The sequence below is a fragment of the Thamnophis sirtalis genome, unplaced genomic scaffold (genome assembly GCF_051295495.1).
Source record: "Thamnophis sirtalis isolate CommonGarterSnake01/CBP01778 unplaced genomic scaffold, rThaSir2_p1.2 scaffold_8, whole genome shotgun sequence".
Lineage (NCBI taxonomy): Eukaryota > Metazoa > Chordata > Lepidosauria > Squamata > Natricidae > Thamnophis > Thamnophis sirtalis.
In genome coordinates, this window is record NW_028261388.1 from 51682244 (window position 1) to 51696307 (window position 14064).

Consider the following 14064-nt stretch of genomic DNA (forward strand, 5'->3'; position numbering starts at 1 on the left):
TGTGAAGATGAATCTAGAACATCCTGAGGAGATATGTTCTTGACGGATTTTTCTATATTGCTCAACAGTATATGCCTTCCTCTATGTTCCACTGATTCGTTGTAGAAGTAAGAAGTAACTAATTTAGAGATACTATGTCTCAGTAAATAAATATCCTAAAGTGACATGAGATACTGTATTTCATTTGAAAAATCCAGCAATTACTCATAATAAGCCAACCAAATATTTTGTTTTAAAGCAACCCACCACAGGAAGTGGACATCACATTTCCAATTTTAATTCCCAATCACTTCAGATCTCTCTGCAAAGCCTTCCCAACACACCCTTTGTCTAAGATTCAATTAGCTTTCAAGTGAGCAGAGAGGCTGAATGGAGTTGTGATAGCCACTTTACCAAGTGCTGGAGCATCACAGCAGTTCACAAACAAAGTAATTGAAATCATAATGTGTACAGAAAAATTACTTTTCTAATGGTTGCCTTGAAGATTATTTTCAAATGTAATTTAAAAAAGTGGATTTAGAAATATGCCTGACAACCCAAAGGATTAAATATTAATATGGTGCATAATTAATAAATGATACATCCCTTGATTACTAATGGGTTATTGATTCTAAAAGCCTAACATTATAGGAATAAAGAGCAAAGAAAGACTTTAGGAGAAACAGAATTCACCTTCTGAATCCTTCAAAATTTCTAACAAATAGGTGAAGAGGAGGAGGAGGAGGAGGAGGAAGTATGGTTTTCATGTTAGATAAGCCCGCCATAAACCAAGGTCCAAAGTAATTATTTTAAGTCAATAGTAGGTCAGTTTATCTTGTACAATGAGTTCTTGTATCATCCCATTCTTGTTTAATTCAAGAACATAAAAACAAATACTTTCAAAATGTACAAGTGGCGTATAAATTTAATAAATACATGGAGAAATATTTAATTTAGCAGTCCTCAAACATTTATTGTGATGGAAATACTGTACATGAACAATAATGTACAAAACAATTGTAGGCCTCTAGGTTTTGGTGAAAAACAGAGCTGGATAAACCATCTTTCCCTACTTATAAGAACTGCATTCATTATTCTGATTCATTATTCATTTGTGGCGTATCAAAATTTCAATGCGAATATTTTTCACTGATGGTAGGTGGCAGTACCTGGCAGAGTTGGGTAGTTAGATAACAGACCACCAGAGTATACAGGTCTGTAAGCTACAATTCCCATTTAGAGCATTTTTATTGCTAGAGACTGGAAGTCACCTTTCAGAGATGTCTATGGGATATGACAAAAAAAAGTCAAGATAATGGCTGCAATGGTCCTTTTGAAGCTTTATTCTTTATGATAATCATATAAGAAGCCAGTTTAGTCTAGTTGTTAAGGCACCAGGCTAGAAACTGGGAAACTATGAATTATATTCCCACCTTAGCCAAAAAAGCCAGCAGGGTGACCTTGGGCCAGTCATTCTCTGTCAGCCCAACTCACCTTACATGGTTGTTGTGGGAAAAATAAGAGGAGGAAGATGAACCATAGGACTTTTTTATTCCTTTTAATCATACAATAACCAATAACCACATGTTGGTAATGTGCTGAGACATTTGGTTCTCTATCTAATATTTACATGTTCTTTAAAACAAACATTAATAGCATCTTTACTGTATCAAGAATAATGCTGGAAGAAAAGTGTACTAATTTGCTTTCTCATGAAAGGAAACAACTGAAAATGAGTTAGATTCCCTAAAGCGTTTCTCCGAATGTTTACACTAAAATAAAATCTAATCATATTTATATAACATGACTAAGAAAAATGCTAGTCAGACATCTCAAATTAATTCCAGATTATTGAAAAATAGTTACCTTTTAAGATAATTTTAGTTCCAAATTAGAACAAATTAAGATTATTATGCCCTTTAATCACAAAACATATTTTTTGTAACATTGATGTGCAGTAAGATGAAATGTTTCTATCAGGTTGGTTTCATGTGCTATCTTAATTTATCTATAAAAACTAATGTAATTTTATATATGATTGCTGTGGGAAAATTAAATTCTTTCTCTTTTAAATTCATAGTAATTTCATTTCCATAGGTAGTCCTGGCCTTGTATTTGATTTTCTACATTCACCAAAGAGCCCAATTTGTCCATGCCAGCTGAAGCTTCGTTATAGCTATCTTTTCTATTCAAATAAGCAGAAATTTCTAATACAAAGGAAAGCTGACTACCTTAAATAGATATATTCATTTGGGGAAAGTGATTTTAAAATTGTAGCAAGCCACTAGTGGTGTTAGATCACAGGAATATGTGAACAACATCTTTAAAGGGCTGTTTCTCAACATAACTGGTATTGCAATAACTTTGATGTGGTTTCTTCCCTAATAATTCCACAGTGAGATTTATCACCCTAGCTTTTCAGTTGCTTGTGGTTTGGAGAAACAGTCAGCACACATTACATGCTAATTTGTCTTTTTCTACCTTAAATATGTTGCCTGGTTTGGAAGAATGAAATCATTTACTGGCAAAAAATAAAACTTGTCAGGAAACCACAAAAATAATTACAAATCTCAGAATACATCTTAAGTCAGAATCCATAGAAGGGCCCAGAAGTGCTCTGTGCCTTTTCTTTCACAATGGAAAGAAATAACATTTTTTGGATATTGGGAGATTTTATGGAACAGAGGGCAATTCTAGATTTTCAGTAGTATTGGTTATGGACAACAGTTAGCGATTAATAAAATAAAATTAGAAAATTCTTATTGGAAAATTAAAATGTTAAAGTTTTGTTATATAAATGGAAAATACAGGAAATGGAAGAAACAACCATGTGTGCTTCTCTGAAGTTCCGTTTGAGTCTCCGCAGGCCTCGCCCGACATGTTGCTGGCCAAAATGAAGCAAAATGCAACAGGCCAGGGGAGGCGCATGGAGAACTGAACGGAACTTTAGAGGGCCAGATTTGGCTCCCAGAGGCTCCGTTTTGGCCTGCAACTGGCCGGGGAGGCCCACAGAGGGCCAAACAAAGCTTTGGATGACCGGATTTGGGCCCCGGAAGCTCCATTTTGGCCAACAACATGTAGAATGAATGTTGCAGAGCCTCTGCAGTTCTTTGTAAGAGTGAACAACTGCCATGGTGCTACAAGATTTGTAGTTTCAGGCCTTGTTTGCAAACGCTAGGGGGCTCTTATTGAGTAACTTTGAACATCCGCTAAGGCAATCCCTGTAACCTGGTGATTACCTGTATCAGACATTGTGTACAGGAACATTTACACAGAAATGGGATACACTCTTTCAAGACCAGATGGGAGATTAAATTAATTTTCTATCATTTTCCCTGAAATCTACAAAACCATTGTCATATTTCTCATTTTAAACATTTCTTTTTTGGAGTTAAGTCAAAAGACGTAAATTTGCATCAGAACCAAATGCAAAGAGAAACTTCAGGTTTTAAATTAGTTTGCTGAATCTGGCAACTTCTAGATGTATTAAGATTATAATTTCTAAAACATCCAGACTGCATGGATGGTAATGATACCAAATGTGAAATATTGTATAGTCTAAAACATATATAATATATCAAGTTAAAAACAGGTCATGTTCTTCTTTCCCAGAATTTCAATTGGTAGGGGATCTTCAAGATAGATATTGGGTCAAAGGATTTTTTAAAAAATTAATGGAATTTATTTATTTGTGGATTGAATGAACAAAGGTTACAAATAAGTTAATAAACAGAGGACAACCTGTAGAACCAATCCTTTGTAAAGAAATGCTCTTACTGACCTTTGTTATTCCAATTAAAGGCACTGTAACTAACTCTATGGTCACTTAAAGATACTTCCACTAAATTTGTACACATATGAGAGGTAAGAGGAAGAGACAGAAACAGCTTGTTTACTGTATTTTTCTATTACTCTTACAAATTATCGTTTTCATCATACCGTAGAGGGAAATGTAAGGCACTCAAAATTCTTTTACATCAGGGTGACATATAAGTCCTAACAAATAAATAAATAAATATCACATTCTCTTTGACTTCCTCTTTCACTCTTTCTCAATTAGATCCATTTTAATTGACTGGTCTCAAATTCTAATTCCAATTAGCAGTGAGAGTTAGCTTCCCTCTTCCTTCCCTGAATCGATCAGCAGCAGAGCTCTCCCTTCTCCCTGTGATACCATGTTGTTATGTTAGACAGCTTCAACATTTTCAACATCTATTAACTAATCCTTCCTACTAAATCCACCTTCTTATTAAAAGGGAAAAGTGGAATTTAAAAGTGGAGTGTGGGCCAGAATGATTTCCTTATGCATCTAGCGTCCCTAACCACTGGGGATTAGTGTTATACACTGTATTTCCTAGTGCACTCATGCTCTAATAGCTGTTTAGCTGACTATCCTCAAGTATGGTGTGTTCCATTTAAAACATATTTCAAACAGTTTAGCCAAACAGCTAAGGATTAGTGTGCTTTGTATTTGTCACTTCTGCTTTTGTGTATTTTACCTAGTAGGGAGGGGGGGTTTCTGGCAGGCACTACTGCTGGTTCACTTGTGTGTGTGCTTTGTGCACATGAGCGCTGCGTGTGCATGCATAGTGCAATTAAAATTGTTCTACGCATGCGCAGAACTGAAAAACAAGATGGTGCTGCCCCCACGAGCGCCTGGGGAACCAGTTCAGGGGCGTGGCAGGCGTGGGTTGCTGCCGGTTCCAGCGACCCAGGCAGCCTAACCACTACCGGGCCAAACTGGTAGGAACCCTCCACTGTACCTAGTAATAAGATTCCCAAGGATCACACATTTTGATAACCCTCAGTTTTGTTGACCATGTTCATTAATCTACAATTGGCTGTGTTTATGCTAAACTATAATCCATAGGTTTGTTTTTTTTAAAAAGTGTTACCACTTTTTTAATAAACTATTATAGTTTATAATATTCTAGATTATTTTTATAATCTAGTGTAATCTAGTATATTAAGACATAATTTGCTTTCCAATGTGACCATTCATCCATTTTAAAAAATGTCAGCTGAAAACAGCCCACAACTAATTAAATTTAAAATCTAGCCAACGTTTCCTGTTATTATCAAGCAACCTGAACCAATTATTTTCAAAACTGAACAAACAACAGAGATAGAATGTCTTCAGTGAAAGTTGCTGGCAGGAATATGGAATTCAATTCTAAATAACTTCTAAATGTGTGGTTTCTGAAACACTTACTAGCCATTTCAAGCTTTCAACTACATTAAAAGCATGGTGAACATCAAGTACCATAAAGCAAGTGAAACCTGTTTCCCTAAAAGTATGACTTCATTGGCTGACATTGCATTCTATTTGGATTCCAAATGACTGTGATATTTCATTTCTATTTTCCCCAACTGTTGAAGGTCATAAAATGCATCAGCTAGGAAACAGCAATTATTGCAAAAACAAATAAAAAACCAAACCTCAGCATTTAACACTCATCAATGAATGGCTCAGATGTTGAGGTTTACCATCTTCATCTACATCCTGAACACTCTTATATTTAATTTCATTTTAATGTTAATTGTATACTTCTCGTGTACATATCTTTTATTTTCCTGAGTCATAAGGTTAAAATTTTAATTTAATTTAACAGAAAAAATAATTGAGAATGCACAATGCACCTATATGAAATTAGTACTCTTTGTACAGTGACAAATAAATTATTATATTTTTTTAAACAATTATGAAACAATGGAATTCCACAATAAGAAAATGTTAAAGGACTATTGAAACCAATTAGCAAAATATTTGAAGTGAATGTCTATACAGACAAAAACATGGCTGCACCTGTGTTCCCCATTGTAGCCAATCAAGGAAGCCCTCAGAACTTGTGGCTATCCCAGCTGGGCCTTTATCAAATCCAGGAAAAGATCCAGCAGGTGCTCCTCCATAACAAACAAAGAAGACAAAGAGAACAACAAACAACAATGTTGTCATTCCATACATTGCTGGAAATCTGAAAAGTTCAGGAGGATTTTCAACCAACACAATATATGTGCACATTTTAAACCCAAGAATACATTAAGGCACCCCAAGGATGAAAAAAAATACAGGCACAAATTGATCAATGTGGTATATGCAGTACAATCCAGTGAGGCATATGTCTATCTGTACATTGAAGAAACGAAATAACCATTTCACAAATGCATGGCACAACACAATAGGACAAACCCATCAGAACAGGATTCAGTAGTCCAGCTGCAAATAAAAGATAAAGGTCACTCTTTTGAAGACAGCACAATTCACATTCTGGACAGAGAAGACCACTAGTATGAAAGAGTGGGTCAAAGAGGCTATCTTAAAATTGAACAGCCCTCTCAACAGAGGAGGAGGGATATGACACCACTTATCTCCTGTTTACAGCACAGTCTGAATCAAAGTGCAGTCCCTGCACTTTGATTCACGTGACTCTAAAGATAAAATGGCCTCAACGACTCTCAGAAGGTTAACAACTGACCCTTAGAGTATTAATGACCAGATGACTGCAAAGAATATAAATCCTTCCATTCCCCATCATTTAGTTAGAACTGAAGAAGCTTCTTGGGTGGGAAGTGAAATTTTCAAGGTGAAAAAGAACAAGAAAGTCCAGAAAAAAATGGTCAGCCCTCATTGGCAATATAGCAATAATGAAACTGGTGTATAGTGGAATAGAATTGTATACTTTATTTGTCGAAATGTGATTGGACACTCAAGGAAGTTGCCTCTGGCAGGGAATCTCTCAGTGTACATGCAAATCAACAGAATATAATAATCATAACAATAATACCAATAAGATGGAGGAGTAAAGAATATAAGAAGGATAAATAATAATACTGCAGCCATACTACATAGGTAAATACACTTAGACAATACACAGCGATGTGAAAATTAGATGTCCTGCAAAGTGATGGCATGAGGGGAAAAACTGTCCCTGTGTCTAGTTGTTTTGGCATGCAATGCCCTATTAGCAGCGGTCCTCAATCTTTGAAGCTTGGCAAGCCAGGTGGGGGTGAGAAAGGAGAACTGGGCCACAGAAGCAGCAGGCCAGCACGCACACACACACATGCATGCAGCTCAACTTGCGTGAGTGGCAGGCCAGCACATGCAAGTGGAAGGCCTGCATGTATGTGCATGTGTTTACAGCTCATCTTGCACAAGTTAAACTACATGCATGTGTGCATGTGCACCAATCTGTGCTTGTGCAAGTCAAGGTGTCACACGCATGGCCTGGTTTTGAATAGGCTATGGCCCGGTAGTGGGCCACAGCACGGGGGTTGGGCACCCCTACCCTACAGCACTGTCCGGAGCAGAAGGAGGAGTTGAAAGAGTTTATGTCTAGGATGTAAGAAGTCTTCTCAGCACTTCTCCTGATCCGCGGAATATACAGTTCTTCTACGGAAGACAGGCTGGTTTCAATGGACTAAAAATTCCTTTTTATTATAATTGTCACCAGCAAGAACTTTTAGGAAACAAGACAATGAGAAAGTGGGCAGAACTGATATTTCCAGTGAGTTTGGAAAGTTAAGAAATGTCTAAAAGCTTTGATGACACTTAGATCTGCTAAATTTATCTGACAGTTTGGTATATTTCATTTATCCCTATAAACTGTGGGAAATTATTTCCACTTTATCAGAGATATTCAGATAGACAATCCTGAGCATTCTATGGGGGTCACAGAAAAGTGGCTAGGGAATTATAAGTCACCCATGCCCTATAGATTGCTCATTTTACATAAATACTGAGTTGATGACTGATCTGCATTTTTGTAATGATGATGGTGATACTTGAAATTACTAAAACAATTTTCTGCAAGGTTAAATTTAAGTTCGGGTTTATCAGGACATGCTCTCTAGTCTAGTTTCATTACATGTTTTTAAGTCACATGAATTTGCTCTCAATTCCTCTCATATACCGGATACTGACTGTTTTGGATTTAGGAGAAAAATTAGTCTGAAAGTGATTAATAGGTGAAGTTGAGTTTTGCAACCTTTCTTTTTAGAAACTAAATTCTGACATTTTTGCATGAAACTTCTGACCTTTATGTTGCTTTCTCTAGAGGTTATATCATTTTCATGATTTGATTTCTATAACTTTGTAGCAGACATTATCAATCATTACATTTCAACAATATTGAGAATGTATACATCAGGATATGAAGGTACCCTTGACAATAAAGTCACTTAAATCAAAAACTAAAAAGGAAAATTTAAAGAAGTTTTGATCATTTGTTTTCAGAATAATTTTTAACTATCAGCTTACTGTATATTGTAGCAGGGTGAGTCATAAGAATAATTAAGTTACCTCCATAGTAAAGAGCTTCTATTTCATATTTACATTAATAAATCAAAATCAGAGTACTTTTTGCTGCAAAGCCATCACTATTTTGTGAATTAATTATGGCAATTGGAAGACCAACTGAAGATTAAGTGCTGGTATTTATGCAGAAATGGAGATGGGGAAAAATACACTTTCCCTCTTAATGCAATTAGTAATTAGCACAAAACCAATTTATCCCTTAATTTTGCCCTAACCTATTTGTCAGAAAAATATATACAGAAAATCAATTGTTAAGGTAGCATTATTCCAAGATATAGCACTCACGATTTTTGTATGCTGGTTGAATGCTTCAAATTTCAATAGGTTAACAATGAACAAACTGTTTAATAGAATCATCACATAAAATCTAATTTAGTATATATAAAATGCATATAAAGTGTAACTCAGCATATATTGCCTTCATGCTGGGACACTCCTTGTGCCTTTGAATACATGTGCCAGGAAGTCTGTGCCAATTTCAGCATCAACTATTTCTAGACTTCCATTCCATGTTTCACGGCTCAAAAAGCTTTCTTGACTTATTTACTATATCACTTTATATAGCTACTCACTCATCTCACAATCACATCTCTGTATGTTGGAAATTAAACAATTGTATTAAATCCATTGTTTTAGGAAGTAGAGCCATAATAGTGATACGAAATATAATAGAAGATAAAATACACTATTCATTTATATAGTGCATCTTAATTCTGCAATATACCAAAAAAACCCACCCAAATACAAAATTAATATTGTAGAGGTGTGAACATATAACTACAGGCTAGTTAACATTTGCTAAAATTTGTTCAGAAAGCATTCCATAGACTGTGAAGGTGTAAGAAAAAATGTTTAAGCATTTGGTTATCTTGAAATAATTAAAAGATCATCAATTTTTTGCGAGGGAACTAATATAGTTTAATTACATTCTATAAAAGTATTGAACAGGCTATCGAGGAAAACTGTTCTGCTGAGCACGGATATAATCTTTAAAACGTTCATTGAATTGTGTAGACAAATGTGAAAATGAATGGGCATATGAACAGAGTTAGTGTAAACATAGAGGTACTTCCAATTAGGTAAGATTTAAACAGGACACATATTCATTACACTGTTTTAATGCATATCCCTTCTCTCTTTTGCTGTATGAACAAATACAAAGGCAAAGACACTCTTAGTGTATAATCAGCTCTTGCAAGATATATAGAGAGAAATGGGAGAATTTTCTGAACTAGCTATATATGCATGTCTTCCTTATGCTGAATTTACCAAATTGCAGCTCACATCAGCTTATTTCATGCCTTATTATTTTAGGATAGCACAGGCCAAACTGTCTTCAGTGAAGGCAATTTGGCAACATGGCAACATAGCAATTTAGTTGCTTCATCTTCAAGACAGAATGAACTTTCTCATTTATATCCTCAAGCTATTTTTTTTCTTTGAATTTTCTTTGTTTCAACCCCCTGTAATATTTTTTGGATGAAATACTATTCTTCCTAATATTCTGTAGCCAAAAGCAATGGGAAGTCTGAGAGTAGTATATTAACTAATATATTGGACCAGGGAAATACCTTGTCTACATTGTCATGGTTTTTTAAAGGAAAAACTGTATCCAACTAGATTAAGTTTCAAAAGAGCCACAAAAGCACTGGACCCTGGACAGGTAGTTTTTTTTATATATATCTCTATAAGGATTGAGGAGACCCTTTTGAAAAGAACAAAGAAGATATAACAGTGAAATGTGAATGCTTTTTATTGTCTCTATTTTATATTCTAATTCTGTAATTTCTACATTGCTAAGCTAATTATTACTATAACTATTACTCTAATACTATGTATTATAGTGTATATATAGCATATAGATTATACTTTATATTATACTTATTTTGTTCTGTAGTATTGGTAGCAATGTTTTCTTCTTACAAATCCTGTTCTGCGTATGCCTTAATTTCTCTCTTTTTCTCTGGGATATCTTCTGCTTTTTTTCTTTTCTGTTAATGGCCAGTATATGGCATACTGAATCATAGAATCACAGAATCATAGGGTTGGAAGGGACCTTAGAGGTCTTTCTTTTCCTTCAAGTTATAGCAAAACAAAAAAACTCACCAGACCGTATAATCATATTTGCATGATTTGAATAAATAAGAGATTTATGCATCCTGAAAAATAGTTAAATAAATGCCAGCTGCTAGATTGGATTTGCAAGACAGGAAAAACCAATTCTATTTGTACTTTTCTCTTAAATCTGTTTTCCTTATCCAGAAAATTTCCAGTGTAGTTTTTTTTTTAATGGGACTAGAAATTCTTCATTTGCATCCAGAAATGTAAGGGGGTATGATTTACAACAGACAATGAATGATATTTTCCTGGTGGTACGTTAAAGAAAAAAGGATTTGATGAGGAGTTATATTTAGAAAAGGGAAAGAATACATTGTACATATTCTAAGGTAAACCAAACTTATGCCTCTCCTGTGAATATGAATACAATTGCATTTCATTCTTGCTTGGGGTCATTCATTCCGACCCACAAGGATTTCGGACAGTTTGCTTTAATCCCCATTTTTGGTTTTTTTTTTTGGTTTTTAAATAGCTTTATCTCTATACATTACATCAGGGGTGTCAAACTCAAGGCCTATGGGCCAGATCTGGCCTGCAGGGTGCTTAGATCTGGCCTGTGGGGCCACCCTGGAAACAGCAAAGGACCAGCCCACAGTGCCTCTGACAGTGAAAATGGAGCTCTGGAGGTCTTCCTCCTGACCTCCTGACCTCTCCTAGGTCTCCCATCCTATTTCTGAGGATGCTTTGGTTACAATCTGGGTCTCCTTTCATGGAGAAGGAGTAGGCATCCCTCTGACCTACAGTCTTTGCCATCCCGCACACCCCATGAGCAACCTGGCCAAGGAGAACGAGAACAGCAGCAGCAGCCTTGAGAAGGAGGTAAGTGCAGCTGGGCACCCCCTCAGGGAAGTTGGGCTGGGCTGGGATGTGGGATCCCGGGAGCTCAAGGGCCGGGCTGGGCATTTGCCCTCTGCTGCCTAGGGCTCTGGACAACCTTTGCTGTCTAAGGCTCTGGACCCCTGGCAGCCTGTCCAGGGGTCGTCCACCTAGGCTAAGAGGGACATCAAGACTCCTCTGGAGGACAAAGATTTGGCACTCTCCCTGGTCTCGCCTTTCTCCATTTGTGACAATGGATCCCCCCCAGTCCCCTTAGACCACCATAGGTGTCCCTGATATGAGTAATGTTGAGCTGGCCATGCCCAACCTGGCCACACCCATCCCAGCCACACTCACCTGCCCCCCCACAAGGTCAAACACAACCCTGATGTGGCCCTCAATGAAATTGAGTTTGACACCCCTGCATTACATTATCATAACTTATTAGACTTCCACAATATGGTACTCTATAGATTTATTAAGATTACTGGTCCCACATTTCCCATGAAAAATGGACTTCTCAGATTGTAATCCCAACACATCTAAAGGGACCCAGTTTGAGGAAGGCTGTTTAGATGAGACATTGTTGGCTCCTCAGTCAAAAGCTTTAGGCAGTCATTTCACTTTTCCTTCCTTAATATATTTTTGGAATAGATTGCAGGCAGAATAAGTGGTAGAAAAACAAGTTATATTACAAATGGAAGATCATGTCTAGTCTCTTTCATAAATTCTGTGATTAAGGTGTGATGATTATTTGGAAGCACCTCAAAACTCATTACTCCAGCTGCTCCGACAATATTTGGTATTTTAAGTTTGTATTCCGTCTTTTGGAACACAACACCAGATTGTGGTTGGTGGTTATTTGCAGACTTTGTCATTTTGCTTACTGACCATACATTCTCATTGATCAATTCTAAATTGGATTATTGTTAACTTTAAAAGCGCTTCAACAGCAGAAAGTGGCTGGAGCGGCTGGCAAAGAGGAGATGGATGGCAGAATAAACAGTGGAAGTGACAAGATCGGAGACTGAATTGATCACTGTCAGCGAGTTAGTGGTCAGCTGTCTGACCTTTGGTGCCCAAGTGAAACATCCAAATAATGTTTAGACAAACACATTTGATTTTTGAGGTAATGGGTATGTCAACTAAATGACAAACCATAGAAAGGTCAAAAGAATAGACATTTTTCAGACTTTTCTCAAACCCTAATTGTTCATTTTGAGAAGAAGTGCTTTTCTGGACTAGACAGAAAGAAAAGTTCACTCATGTACATGCTGCAAATTGTTCTATAACAGCAAAAGCAATGCAAGAAAAGTAGCATCCAATCAACATTTTCCAAAGTTAGATTAGGTTACAGATAGGGCTGCCAGCTGATTAAAGACATTTAAATCAATAAACTGTCATGCTCTTATGCAATTAATCAATCAATTTCTATTTTAATAGATTGGCATCTTGTAAAATTTCAACAATGATATCTTTGGTGGCCATAATCTCAGTCCTATTTGGGCAGCCTCCTCCTTACTATTACAAATATAATCATTCATTTTTTAGACTTATGTGCCACTTCATTTATAAAACCAACTCTAAGCAATGTAGACTCCAATCCAATAACAATTAAAATATAATGTGATATAGTAATGATTAACAATATAATAAAAATATGAGTCAATTGATTACAATGAGAGAAAACTTATCCAAAAACAATTATCAGCACTTTTATTAGGGAGAACCCAAATCTCAAAGATCTACCCTTCATGTCTGGGCTTTTAAAAAATTTTTTTTAAAAAAAATCATTCAGACTGATTTCATACAAGGGAGACAGCAATAGAATACACCCCCACCCCACCCGGTCTCCAATAGCAACACTCTTTCAGACTGGCAATCCAGATAGTTAGCTACTTTTCAGATCCTCACTGATGGGTGCAGATATTGTCAAGGATGTCCAGGTCCTAAGCTATGTAAAGTTTTAATATCTCCTATATTCTGTTTGGCCCAGAATTTAGATGTACTCAATGCTGATGGCCTCCCAATGGCCTTATGTTGATATTAAATAAGTGGGCAGAGAAAGTTGAACCCTGTAGCCCCCCAAAATGGACCTGTCTCCTACTACTACCACCAATTGGACCATTGAGGAAAGAGAAAAATCCTGTAAACTCTACCTTCTCCATTTCCAGTTCTGGAGAACATCCAGAAGAATATGATCTGTTCAGATAATATCTAAGTGGATCTGAGCAATTTTGTGTTATAGATTACCCGGAAACTCTTCACAATGACCCAATAACTGTCCTTCCAATGTACACTTCCCCCCAAAAATCTAGATGATTTCAAAAAAGGACAAAGAAAAATTCTAAGATAAAACAAGTGTGGAGAAATACTGCTGCTTCACTGTTCTTCTTGACACACAGAAACCACTCATGAGATCCATACATATATATATCACAATTATAATATAATATTGTAACTGAAAATACTGCAGAAATTTTTAATTTTAAAAACTCACTGATTTTAATATTGCCCCATTATGCTGGATGTGAACAAAGATACCTAAGCTCTGACACTTCCGGGGGGCGTGGCCTGTTGCCGAGGAGGGCTCCACCGAGCTCCTCAGAGATCTGGTCTGTATATCTAAATAAGATCATAGATAGCACCCCTTTTTGGCTAAGAAAGGGGCAGGGAGGATAGCCCCGTAGGTCAGGATCTAATCGTAAACCACAGCCTTTTTTCTTTTTTGGCTGTGGAAAGAGATTAGTTCCGGCCGAAGCGGAGCTCTTATCTCCAGCCATTTCTTCTCAGCTGCCTTTTTTTTTGGCAGCCCCAGGCAGGCTAGCCCCCCCCCA